Source organism: Cricetulus griseus, chromosome 2 (genome assembly GCF_003668045.3).
Source record: "Cricetulus griseus strain 17A/GY chromosome 2, alternate assembly CriGri-PICRH-1.0, whole genome shotgun sequence".
Taxonomy (NCBI): domain Eukaryota; kingdom Metazoa; phylum Chordata; class Mammalia; order Rodentia; family Cricetidae; genus Cricetulus; species Cricetulus griseus.
Genome location: NC_048595.1, coordinates 252,183,731 through 252,195,102, shown reverse-complemented (window position 1 = coordinate 252,195,102; position 11,372 = coordinate 252,183,731). Strand labels below are relative to the sequence as shown.

Genomic DNA, 11,372 nt, shown 5'->3' with positions numbered 1-11,372 from the left:
CAAGGTCTGGGTCCCTGTTTCTGCTGCCGCTGGGGTCTGTAGTGATGTACATGCCACTGTTGCCACAAGGGGGTCATAGGAACTACTTAAGTTGAAAACCTCACTGGCCCTGTGATAGCTGGCGCTGCCCCTTGCTGGACACTGCAGGAGGAGAGCTGGTCCCACCCTCGATGGGATGGCTGCCAGCCAACTCAGGAGAGATGGCCCCACCCCTCACGATGAGCCTAGGAGAGCTGGCTCTGCCTTTTCCTGAGGGGGTCAGTCCCAGTGGCTGGGACTGACCGGCTCAGCTACCACCCAGACCTACCCAGTACAAAACATCTACTCCATCTATGACCTGCTGGAGTGTGTGAAGCGAACGGTCCTAGCAGGATCCCCATGGCTAGAGGCAACAGCAGGATATCTGAGAGGAGTTTCAGTGAGGGTCCAGTGATGATGGTGTGTCAGAAACCAGAGGCCCTGAACCAGACCAATGACTCATTGCAATGAGCATTTTGTGGGTGGGGCTGATTGGACGAAAGGGCATGCTGTGTGACTCACCACAGCTCCCGATGCCTCTAGAATGAAAGAATAAGTATTGGAAACACGGAGAAGCAAGGTGGGTTTTTTTGTTTTGGTTTGTTTTTAATTGATTGGGGGGGGGGGATGCTGCAGAGGTTGAAGAGGAAATGAAGAGACTGAGAGGTGAACAGGATTGGGGTGCTTAATGTGAAATTCCGGAAGAGTCAGTGAAGAATTCTGTTATGTTATACCACCTTTACCCACACCCAAGTTTTGCCTCAGTTGGTCCAATGTCTGCCACTGATCCAATCCCCTAAAAGGGCGGGAGGGGGAAGAAAAGGAAAGGTGCCAGGTGGTGGTGGCGCACACCTTTAATCCCAGCACTGAGGAGACAGAAGCAGTTGGATCTCTGTGAGTTCGAGTCAGCCTGGTCTCCAGAACAGCCAGGGCTTCATGGAGTTTCATAAAACAAAATTAATTAATTAATAATTAATAATATATAAATAAATTTAAAAAGAAGGAGAGAAAGGGGAGGGAAGGGCCAGGAAGGAACGGGAAGGATTTAAAAAGCTTCTACTTTTTCTCTTAAAAAAAAAAGCTAATTTTTTTTGAATCGGGCATCTTCTGTGGAAGGTGGAACTCTGACCTCTGACACTTATGATCCCTACTGATAATGTTCAGCTCCGCAACCCCATTATTCCAGAATAACTTTTGCCAGTGAAGTAACTGCCCTAAACAGAAATTCACTCAGCTTTTGTCTGACCTCTTTCTTAAAACAAATGGACAAACAACAAACACAAAAGGTCTCTCGGGTAAAAACAAAACTGCAACATGAAAGAAAAATGTCAAATTAAGCAAAAATGACTCAAGAAAAAACAGATAATTCATCAGCAAAAAGGGAAAGGATGGCAGGGAGGGACTGGAAGAATGACTTACACTCTTCACTGGCTTACACTCTCTTGCATGTACAGAACATATAAAAATAAGAATAAGACATTATTAAGAGTAGAAATAAGAAATCAAATATATCCTTGGTAATTAAAATATGAATATTAAAACTCAAAAATAGAACCAAACAAAAAGCATAAATGAAAGTGAGATACAGATGGGATACTGAGTGTCCCCAAGGTCTCAGAAATGGCCACAATTTTCAAATTAGGAAAGAAGTTTTTAGCAGCATTTAAATAAATACGAAACACACTATAAGAATGTTTTGAAGTTCCACTCCTGATGCATCCTAGAAACAAAGATGAGGGTTGCTTATGGAACATCACCTAGGTAGTGTTTGTAAAACCAGACCTTCTAAGAGAAATACTTGCACAGTTGTATTTATCATTATGCACAAGAAAACTGATATTAAGGGGAGAAAATATGATCTCAGAAAATACAACTCCATAAATTACTTTCTAAAACATAACTCTTACGAGTACATGAAATTCTGTGAGAGTTAAAATTAAGGAATTAATCAGATTAAGTGCCATATGACTGCATCTGATATTGAAAATCAAATTTCTTAGCACAGGTGCTTTTCTGTGTGCATTTATGAGTGACAGTAACATAACATGAACAGTAGGGGGAGCAAGAGGCAAAGTCATCCAGTGACTATCCGCAAGCCTTCACAGTACTTCCCAGAGCCTAACCACGCTCAGACTTAACTACACAGGGATAACCATGAGGATGTAGGAACCATTCTGTGGGAAGAGACAGGTTTCTACATTCTCTGTAGTGTGAAGATGTCACTCTGTCTTTATTGGAGCCCATTCTGCCAAATATTAAGGCAAATGTACTTAGGAAAAGGCCTTTATATTCGTTTATTTTTAAGCACGTGTAGAAAACACCATTATCAAATATTTCAGCATCTCTATAGGTCCTTTTATGAATGTACACTAATGAATACAAAGAGGGGAAGGGGTGTAAGCCACTCGGGGTTCCTGCAGACTTGTAAGGAGACCCTGTGACAGGTTGTTCACCACAGATGAGGCAGTGATTTTATCTCTATTTACTACCACTTTCTGTGGGTGTATATTTTCTCAATTCTTCATGCACAGCACCGCTATATTTTCACTGACAAACCCTTAGCCACAATACCTAAATGGTGGAAAAATGAGATTTAATTAGTAAAATTAGAGATGAAAGGGGGCACATAACAACAGACACTGAGGAAATCCTGAGACGCATAAGGACATCCTTTAAAATCCTGTAGTCTACCAAACAGGAAAATCCAAAGAAACGAGTAATTTTCTCAATACATAATACCTAATAAAGTTAAATGAGATCAAACAAGCAATTTAAACAGACCAGTAATCCCTAGTGAAATATGTCCCAGAGCCAGATGGTGTTAGCACAGAATTTTACTGCACTTTCAAATAAGAGTTAATGCCAATATTCCTCAAATTATTCCACAAAATAGGAACAGAAGGAATATTGCCCAGTTTGTTTTATACCAAAATTAGTGGTACTTAAACCACATAAAGATCCAATGAAGAAAGAGGATTGTAGACCAATTTCCCTTATGAACAAAGATATAAAAATTCTCAATAAAATATTTGGAAACTGGACCCAAGAACACATCAAACAGATCACCCACCTTGATCAGATAGGCTTCATGCCAGAGATGTAGGGATGGTTCAGTAGGTGTAAGTTGATAAAGTTGATAAATATAATGTACCATATAAATAAACTGAAAGGCAAAAACCACACGGCCTTTAGATAATTTCATTAGATAAAAAAAAAAGCCTCTGACAAAAATCTAATATCCCTTCATTACACTTCATGATAAAAGTCCTGAAGAGATTAGGAATACAAGGGATATTCCTCCATATAATTAAAGCAATTTACAGCAAGCCTATAGCTAATATCAGCTTAAAGAGAGAGAAATTCAAATCAATTCTTCTAAAATCAGGAACAAGATAAGGCTTCCCATCTCTCAACATAGTACTTGAAATCTTAGCCAGAGCAGTAACACAACTGAAGGAGATCAAGGAACTACAAATTGGAAAGGAAGAAGTCAAAAATCTTTATTTGCAGATGATATGATGGTATACATAAGTGACCCTAAAACTTCTACCATGAAACTCCTACAGCTGATAAACATTTTGGCAAAGTAGCTGGATACAAAATTAACTCACAAAAATCTGCTGCCTTCCTATATACAAATGACAGACTGAGAAAGAAATCAGGGTAACAACACCATTCACAATCGCCTCAAAAAATACAAAATATCTTGGGATAACTCCAACTAGGCAAGTGAAAGACTTATATGATAAAAACTTTAAGATCCTGAAGAAAGAAATTGAGGAAGATATCTGTGGTGGTTTAAGTAAGAATGCCCCCAGAGCTCATATATTTGTTTGCATAGTCACCAGGGAGTGGAACTCTTTGATATGATTGGAAGGAGTAGGAGGTAGGTATGATTTTATTGGAGGAAGTGTGTCACTGAGATTTTCAAAGGCCCACAGCCAGCCTAGTGTTTTTTTTTTCTCTATCTTGACCTAAAGATTGCTATTTTTCCAATAACATGCCTGCCTGCCTGCCTGCCTGCCTGCCCTGCCTGCCTGCCTGCCTGCCTGCCTGCCTGCCTGCTGCCATGTTCCCTGCCTCCATGGTCCCTGCCATTATGATAATGAACTAATCTCTGAAACTGCAAATGAAACCCCTAATTAAAAGCTCTGCTTTGTAAGACTTGCTGTGGACTGGGGGGTGGGGGGGCTCTTCATAACAATAGAATAATGGCTAAGGCAATATAATCGATTGGTAGGATCAATATAGTAAATATGGCCATCTTACCAAAAGCAATATACACATTCAATGCAATCCCCATCAAAATTCCAAACAGAATTGATCTACCTCAAGATATGGCTGTACCACTCTTGATCATGTACACAAAGGGTTCTTCATCCTACCACAGAGACACTCAATCATGTTCATTGCTGTTCTATTCCTAATAGGCAGAAGTTGAAAACAACCTATATGCCCATCAATAGATGAATAGATAAGGAAAATGTGGTACATTTTCACAATGGGATATTACTCAGCCATCAAAAAAGTGGATCATGAAATTTGCAGGTAAATGGATGTAGGGGAAATGTTAGCCATGCCTTCTTGGGGGCTGGCACAGGTGATGCAGACCACAAACACTGGGGCCTGGTCAGAGTCACTTAGCATGCCACTCTCTCTGTTCCATGGTTCGCTTGATTGTACAGGACTGACTCTATTATGTGAGTATTTTTCTTTTCTATTATTTTTTGAGATTTAAAAATTATAAGTATTTATTTATTTTTAATCATTTTTTAAATTGAATTAGAAACAAGATTGTTTAACATGACAATCTCAGTTCCCTTCTACCTCCCATCCTCCCCTAACACCCCCCCAACTAAAACCTTACCTATCACATACCCTTTCTTCAATTCTTCCCCTGACTCAAACTTTCTGCTCCCTCATGACCTCTGCATCCTTCCTCTTCTTCCCTTCTCATTCTCCTAGCTCCTTCCCTCCTCTTCCCGTCCTCTCAGTTTGCTCAGGGGATCCAGACCTTTTCCCCTTCTCCAGGGGACCATGTATGTCTCTCTTAGGGTCCTCCTTGTTTACTAGCATCTCTGGCAGTGTAGATTGTGGGCTGGTAATCCTTTACACTATGTCTAAAATCCACATATGAGTGAGTACATACCATGTTTGTCTTTTTGTGATTGGGTTACCTCTCTCAGAATGGTTTCTTCTAGTTCCAACCAATTTCCTGCAAATTTCAAGATTCCATTGTTTTTTTCCGCTGAGTAGTACTCCATTGTGCAAATGTACTACATTTTCTCTATTCATTCTTTGGTTGAGGGGCATCTAGGTTACTTCAAGTTTCTGCCTATTACAAATAGTGCTGCTATGAACATCATTGAACAGATGTCCTTGTTGTATGAATGTGCTTCTTTTGTGTATATGCCTAAGAGTGGAATTGCTGGATCTTGTGGTAGACTGATTCCCATTTTCTTGAGGAGTCACCATACTGATTTCCAAAGTGGCTGTACAAGTTGGCACTCCCACCAGCAGTGGAGAAGTGTTCCCCTTTCTCCACATCCTCTCCAGCATAAACTGTCCTTGGTGTTTTTGATTTTGGCCATTCTGACAGGAGTAAGATGGTATCTCAGAGTGTTTTGTTTTGCATTTCCCTGATGGCTAAGGATGTTGAACACTTTCTTATGTATCTTTCAGCCACTTTAGGTTCCTCTATTGAGAATTGTCTATTTAGTTCTGTACCCCACTTTTTAATTGGATTGTTTGGTGTTTTCTAGACTAGCTTCTTAAGTTCTTTGTATATTTTGGAGATCAGCCCTCTGTCAGATGTGGGGTTGGTGAATATCTTTTCCCAGTCTGTGGGCTGCTGTTTTGTCTTGCTGACTGTGTTCTTTGCCTTACAGAAGCTTCTCAATTTCAAGAGGTCCCATTTTTCAATTGTTGATCTCAGTGTCTGTGCTACTGATGTTATGTTCAGGAAGTGTTCTCCTATACCAATTAGTTCAAGGGTATTTCGCACTTTGTCTTCTAATAGGTTCAGTGTGGCTGGGTTTATGTTGAGGTCTTTGATCCATTTGGACTTAAGTTTTGTGCATGGTGATAGACATGGATCTATCTGCAGTCTTCTACATGCCAACATCCAGTTATGCCAGCACCATTTGTTGAAGATGCTTTCTTTATTCCGTCATATAAATTTAGCTTCTTTGTCAAAAATCAGGTGTTCGTAGGTGTGTGGATCAATATCAGGGTTTTCAACTCTATTCCATTGGTCTACCTGTCTATTTTTGTGCCAATACAAAGCTGTTTTCAGGACTATAGCTCTGTAATAGAGCTTGAAGTCGGGCATGGTGATGGCTCCAGAAGTTCCTTTATTGTACAGGGTTGTTTTGGTTATCCTGGGTCTTTTGTTTTCCATATAAAGTTGAGAATTGTTCTTTCAAGGTCTGTGAAGAATTGTGTTGGGATTTTGATGGGGATTGCATTGAATCTGCAGATTGCTTTTGGCAGGATTGCCATATTTACTATGTTGATCCTACCTATCCAAGAGCATGGGAGATCTTTCCATTTTCTGGTATCTTCTTTAATTTCTTTCTTTAGAGAATCAGAATTCTTACGGTATAAGTCTTTCATGTCTTTGGTGAGTGTTAACCCAAAGTATTTTATATTGTTTGTGGCAATTGTAAACACACAGAGACTTATTATTACTCATAAATGCCCGGCCTTAGCTTGGCTTATTTCTAGAAGCTGATGGTCTTCTCTGTATATGTTTCTCTTATTGGTTGATGACTAAAGCACCCTTGACCAATAGGGAAGCAAGATAGGTAGGACTAGGAGAGGAAGAGTATTCTGGGAAACATAGGCAGAGTCAGTCACCATGTAGGACTGGAGAGGAGTAACAGGTCCAAACTCTTTCTCTGGTAAGATAAGACCATGTGGAAATACTTAGATTAATAGAAATAGGTTAATAATTAAGACAGAGTTAGTCAATAAGAAACGCTAGTCACCAGCCAACAGATTCATAATTAATATGGTACCCATGTGTTTATTTGGGGTTCAAGGGCTGAAGGACCTGACGGGCCAGAAAACTAATGTTTACACCCAGCTTTTCTGAAATTAAAATTTCCCATCTACTCTTTGCCTCTGGGCTTTATCTTTCTCTATTCTGTATACCTTTCTTTACTTGTTACTCTGTGGCCAGCCACTAGCATCCTCTCTCCTTTTATTCCTCCTTGATGTTTCACCTCCCAGAATTCTCGTCCTATTTACTCTCTATCCCTGCCAGCCCTGCCTATCCTTTCTCCTGCCTGGCGTTTGGCAGTCCGGCTCTTTATTGGACCAATCAGGTGTTTTAAACAGGCAAAGTAACAAACACAGAATTAAACAAATGCAACACAAAGGAATGCAACACAACTTTGCATCATTAAACTAATATTCTACAACATAAACAAATGTAGCATGTCTAAAATAATATTCTATAACAGGGGTCCATCTTATGGAGTGTGCTTTAAATACAATCAGATATTGGTTGGCTGCTTCCATAAAAATTGTGCCACTATTACACTAGCACATTTGCAGGCAGGTCATCCTCGTAAACTGAAGGGTTTGTAGCTGGGTTGGTGTTTATGTTTCTTCTTTAGTAGCATGCAAAGTACCTTCCAGTACCACAATCTCTAGTCTACAGGTGTAAAGGCTATAAGTAGGGATCAGTGCAAATTCTACGTGTTCAATGAGTTGTGTAGATGTTTTCTTCAGCAATAGGGCCTTGTCATTATTTTGTATGAAATCACCAATAAATAGCCTTTGTAATAGTTTGAGTTGTTTGGAGTTTCCCATGGGGCCCCTTTGGCCATTTCCAGTACTGGAAGTTTCATTTGATTATGACCAATATCCAGTTGGGGCTCCATCCCCCTCATTATTTGGTGATTTTATTGAGATCATGTTCCTACATGATTATGTTTTAAGAAACTTCTACTCTATTTGGTTTCCATGGGACCTCTCAAATGTCCCTTAGTTTTAGCTGCCCCCTCTATTATTTCCTGTAACCCCCAACTCCCTCCCTCTTCCCTGTTTGATCCCCCTAGTTCCAGATCCTGCCTCATATATCCATATCTATTTATTCTATTTCCTCTTCCTAGGTGATCCAATTTTCCCCCAGTTCCTTACATTACCAAGCCTCTGTAGTTATAAGGATTGTAGTTTGCTTATGATTGACTTAATAGCTAATATCCACATAGAAGCAACTATATACTCAATTTATGTATCATCTGATAATATGTTGATGTCTTTGATTCTTTTGGAGTTGAGTTTTGTGCAGAATAGTAAGTATGTATCTATTTGTACTCTCCTACATACAGCTTTCCAGCACCATTTCTTGCAAATGTGGTCTTTTTTCCAGTGTGTATTTCTGGCTTTTTTTTTTAAATCAGCTGCCCTATAGGTGTATGGATTTATATATGGGTCTCATTCCATTCATCAGCATGTCTGTTTTTGTGCAAATACCGTATTTTTACTACTATAGGTCTGTAGCAAAATTTGAGGTCAGGAATGGTGAAACCTCCAGCAGTTATTATTATATGATTATTATTATTATTATTATTTTATTATTATTATTATTATTATTATTATTATTATTATTATTATTATTATTATTATTATTCAGGTCTGCTTTAGTATCCTGGCATTTTTGTGTTTCCACATGAATCTGAGGACTGTCCTTATATGTCCTGTGAAGAATTGTGTGGACCTTGATGGGAACTGCATTGAATCTGTAGATTGCTTTTGGTTGGATGTCCATGTATACTCTATTAATCCTCTGATCCATGAGCATGCAGATCTTTTCATTTTCTGATATCTTTTTTAAATTTCTTTCTTCAATGTCTTAAAATCTTTGTCATACAAATCTTTCACTTGGTTGGTTACATTACTTGAAGATATTTTTCCTTTTCTTCTTTTTCTTTTTTGTTTTTATTTGGGAGGGTTATTATGAAGGGTATTTTTCCCCTGATTTCTGACTTCATTTGCATATAGGAGAGCCAGTGACTTTTGTAAGTTAAATTTGTATCCAGAACTTTTCTGAAAGTATTTATCAGCTTTGGGAGTTCCACAGTAGAATTTTTAGGATAACTTATGTATACTATCATATCATATGCAAATAAAGATACTTTGACTCTCTCTCTTCCTATTTGTATCTACAAGATCTTCAGTTATCTTAATGCTCTTCAAGAATTATGTTAATAGGTATGGAGAAAGTGGACAATCTTGTCTTTTAGTGGAAATGCTTTTAATTTCTTTCCACTTAGGTTGATGATGGCTATGGACTTGCTGTAACTCACCTTTATAATGTTGAGATGTATCTCTTATATCTATAATTTCTCCAGGACTTTTATCATGAAGGGGTGTTGGATTTTGTCAAAGGCTTTTTTCTGTATCTAATGAGATAGTCATGTGACTTTTGCCTTTCAGTTTGTTTATATGGTGGATTACATTTATTACTTTTGTATGTTGAACCATCCCTGCATCTTTAGGAGGATGTCTACTTGATCATGATGGATGATTTTGATTTGTTCTTGGTCTGTTTGCTAATATTTTTTGAGAATTTTTTCATCTTTGTTCATAAGGGAAATTGATCTGTGATTCTCTTTCTTTTGTTTGGTCTTCATGTAGTTTAGTATCAGGGCAAATCTAACATCATAAAATGAATTAGGCAATATTCCTTTTGTTCCTATTTTTTTTAGGGTCAGAATTTTTGTCATTTTTTTATTTGAATTAGAAACAAGATTGAATTACATGACAATCCCAGTTCCCTTCTCCCTCCCCTCCTCCCCTACTACCCCTCCCCAACTAAAACCCTACCTATCACATATCCTTTCTTCTAATCTACACCTGACTCAACTTTTCTGCTCCCTCATGACCTCTGCATGCTTCCTCTTCTTCCCTTCTCATACTCGTAGCTCCCTTACCCCCTTTTGTTCCTATTTTAAGGAATAATTTGAGGAATATTGGTGTTAACTCTTCTTTGAAAGTCCAGTAAAATTCTGTGCTAAAACCATTTAGCACTGGGCTTTTGGGCATCGGAAGACTTTTATTTACTGCTTCAATATAACTAGAGATTATAGATCTGTTTAAAATGCTGTTCTGATCTTGATTTAATTTTGGGAAGTGGTACCTTTTGAGACAATTATTCATTTCTTTTAGATTTTCCAATTTGTGAAGTACAGGTTTTTAAATTTGTCCTTATAGTCCTCAGGCTTCTTCATTTTCTGTTGTTACATCTACTTTTTCATTTTTATTTTTGTTAATTTGAATCTTATCCTTTAACTTTTAGCTTATTTGGCTGAAGATTTATTAATCTTTTTTGCTTGTTCAAAGAACCAACTCTTCTGTTCACTGGTTCATTGTATTGTTTTTGTTTGTATTTTATTGATTTTAGTTCTGAGTTTGATTACTTCTTGTCATTTACTCCTTTTGGTTGTGATTCCTTTTTTTGTTTTAGAGCTTTCAGGTGAGCTGTTAAATTGCTGATATGAGATCTCTCCAGTTTTTTTTTCTTTTTTTTTTTAACATAGGCACTTATCATTATGAACTTGCCTCTTAGAATTCCTTTCTTTGTGTCCCACACTTTGACTATATTATGTTTTCATTTTTATTCAATTCTAGAAGGTATTTACATTTTTGAATTAATTTCTGTCTTGACTCATTATTTATTCAGTAGTGGATTGCTCAGTTTCCATGAGTTTGTAAGTTTTCTGTTGTAGTGGATATCCAGCTTTAATCTGTGGTGATCAAACAGAATGCAGGGTGTTATTTCAGTTTTCTTGTCTCTGTTAAGACTTGCTGTTTTTTCCAAGTATGTGGTCAATTTTGGAGAAAGTTCCACAAGCTGCCAAGAAGAAGGCATATTATTTTGTGTCTGGGTGGAATTGTTTGTAAATTGTCTGTTAGGTCTATGTGGTTTATGAATGTCATTTAGCTCCAGAATTTCTCTGCTTTCTATCTGGGTGATGGCCATTGATGAGTGGGGTCTTGAAGTCTCCCATTATCACTATGTGAAGGTGAGTATGTGATTTAAGCTGTAGTAGTGCTTCTTTTACAAACTTGGGTGCCCTTGGATTTGATGCATGTTAAGAATTGCAGTATCCGCTTGGATTTTCCTTTGATGAGTGTGTAGTGGCCTTCCCTGTGTCTCCTGATCAATTTTGATTTGGTCTATTTTGTCAGACATTAACGTGGCTACACTGCCTGGCTTCATGGGTCCATTTGCTTGGCATATCTTTTCACATCTTCTTGCCCTGAGGTGATTTCTGTCCTTGGTAGTAAAATGTGTTTCTTGGATGCAGCAACAAGATGGGTTCTATTTTCAAAACCAATCC

General features: G+C 38.2%; 1 protein-coding gene across 1 annotated transcript in view; it reads left to right on the top strand.

Annotated features, from left to right (window-relative positions):
- The first annotated feature begins 462 nt into the window (after positions 1–462).
- The window catches only part of LOC100752741 (heat shock factor protein 2), a 52,918-nt gene continuing 42,008 nt past the window's right edge, over positions 463–11,372 (top strand). The window contains exon 1 of the mRNA XM_027398453.2: positions 463–598. The gene's annotated coding sequence lies outside the window, so the exon portion shown is untranslated. The remainder of the gene's footprint in view (positions 599–11,372) is intronic.